This window comes from Triticum aestivum, chromosome 2B (genome assembly GCF_018294505.1).
Source record: "Triticum aestivum cultivar Chinese Spring chromosome 2B, IWGSC CS RefSeq v2.1, whole genome shotgun sequence".
Taxonomy (NCBI): Eukaryota; Viridiplantae; Streptophyta; class Magnoliopsida; order Poales; family Poaceae; genus Triticum; species Triticum aestivum.
The window spans coordinates 84430545-84433176 of record NC_057798.1 but is presented as its reverse complement, the minus strand read 5'-3'; positions in this window follow the sequence as shown (position 1 = coordinate 84433176).

The following is a 2632-nucleotide window of genomic DNA, read 5'->3' as shown; positions in this document are numbered from 1 at the left end:
CTCCCTAAGATCACTGATTTGCTGGTAGTTAGTAGATGAACAGTGTACAATTTATACAAAAATACATGTAATAGTATTGTTTGCCCCTGTTATGAAGAGTTTGAGTCATTTGACCCCCCTGATCCATAATTCCTGGCTCCGCCACTGGTGGTGATCTGCTTTGGCAGCTATATATACAGTTACAAACCTGCATCATTTGAATAGCTCATCCGGGGCTGAAAGACATCTGTCAGCATGTGTGTTGGCTTAGCTGCGGCTAGTTGGACATAGACTAAGCTGAAATAGCTTCTCTTTCGACAAAAACAAACTATCTGACCAATCTATTTTTTCGAAATAAAATAAGATGTGTCCTTTCGTCCATCTTTGAGCAGGGCTCTAATTCAGTCCTTGTTGCCAGCTTATGTGCCCCATCTGACCTGGTATGTTTCAGCATACAGATCCAGCATCTGTGAGCCACTTACATTTGATTTTATATCCATCTTGGCCTAGCTGATCTGTAGGAGCACTATGTTGTGAATCTGTTTGCTTGTGCATCCCTGAATAGTACGAGTACAAGATACACAGGCTATTTTTCACTTGGCGCAAAATAGGAAAGTTGCATTATAACCTCCTTGGCGCTGTAAAAAAAAATTTTGCTATAATTTTGGGGCCCGCGTGTCTCAGACATGAGCAGATTGCAGTACTACTTTTGTCAAGTTTTAGTCTTGGCTCTTTGGTATATCTGTCCCTGTCTTTGGCCTTCATTTCTGCTAAATTTCAGTCGACTGGTTTGGATTTCTTGCTCCGTTGAAATTTTTGTCCTTCAGATTTCTGTTTTTGCCATCCGAGTTACGTCGCCACAGGCAGTGAGGATTTTTTTACCTCTGTAGCTCTGCGCCCTGCGTGCTGCAATGATTTCAGCATTCCTGCATCTATGCTTTATGGATTGTACACTGCTAAAATTTGTGTGGAGGGATGCACAGTGGATTGACAGGCAGTTCCCTTTGTTTGGCTTTGATTTCAGCACCATGTTCTGTACTTCTTCAGTTCAATTTTCAGATCTAGTTGTTTTGCAGAGTTTTTCTCCTTCCGTAGTGAGATCTAATGTGCAAAACAGAATCGGTGTCCAACTTGTGGACCATCTGCTTGGTTACATTTATATTCTGAGCAAGCTATATGTTTTGCTTTTTTTGAAAGTATAAGTGGAGATGACATAGTTGATGTGGTTTTTTAGTAACCATGTCCTGCTTCTTCAGTTCAGTGCTCGGAGCTAGCTCTATAAGCCTACAATATTTCTGTTTCTCAATCTTGAAACTTCCATTTTTATGTTCTATGAGAGAGAATGCACTAAGCATAAAAGGCGGATAAGCCATCAGATCAGTATTGGGACTCTCATTTTTTTAGTTTTTGAATGCTCTCTTTCTGTCACGCGCTAGGGAGATTAGAGCTTGCGGATTCGATCACCGGTTGTGGGTGTGGTCGACACGGGGGCGAGGTCCAGGACCTCGTCGCCTCTCTGCCATGGGGTAGGGCGCTGAGGCGCTAGTCAAATGCTGGATTGGTCCATTATCCATTGAAGGATGAATTCTTGTTGCATCTTGAAATCTTGTTTATCAATGTATAGGCTTCTTTCAGTTTTGGTTATACAAATTTTTGAGTAAGTGTTTTTTTCATTGTTAATTTTACTTCAAAGTTGAAGATGATTCAAGTGTAGTCATTTTTTTTTGCCATTGGTTTAGATTTTATCTAGAATGATAGTTGTGATGGATCATATGACGAATCTAGATGTTAACTTGGAAGTGTGATGCGTCAGTTATTCTGATGGCCAGATTTTGTATCAACTAAGATGCGTGGGAAGTTTTTCTTATGAGTGATTTCGAGGTAGGATTGCTCATCCTCACGATGTTTCAGCTGTTTGAAAGCATCTTTTACGATAACTCTTTACGATTTTATGTGGATATATATAGGTAGCTCGAATGCTGATGGAAATTTTGTATCCGAGTCTTATTGGTCGGGCACTTTGCAGTTAACACCTAAATAAGGCATGAAGAAATGATGATAGTTGTGGCGATTTGGGTATAAAAATAGATGTTGTCATTTTTAAGAGCAGGTCATTATGAGGTGGGGATATCTGGACCAAAGAGCATAGTGATTTCATATCACCCAAGTTTTTGTTCCTGATCCTGAACAAGTACATTTTGAGCGCCAATCTCTCAACTAAACACATGCGAGTATCACTGCAAGATATTTCACCTGTTCACAACAAAACAAAAGAACAAAATTGTATAAAACTTTGTAAGCCAAACAACATTAATCAATGGTTCGTACTTGAGCCATCGCCCCGGCCACCACGTCTGCCACGGCACCGACGCCTCCCTGGCTCGTAGGACATCCCCTGTATATATTGTAATAGACTCCCATGAATACAATTGAGTTGCATCCTATAATCTTCTACACGCGTCATCCGGTTTTAATGGACAAGGTTCCAGCAAAAAAGTCCCGCTACAAGGAAACCGAGTGGGAAGGGTGTGTTGTATGGTGGAGTTCTTGTGTTGGAACAACGTGTTGGAGATAACATGGTGAATAGTCCCGACAACTACATTTCTTTCACACATATGAGTTGGATTTGGGGCGGCCCGGACGGTTGAATTTG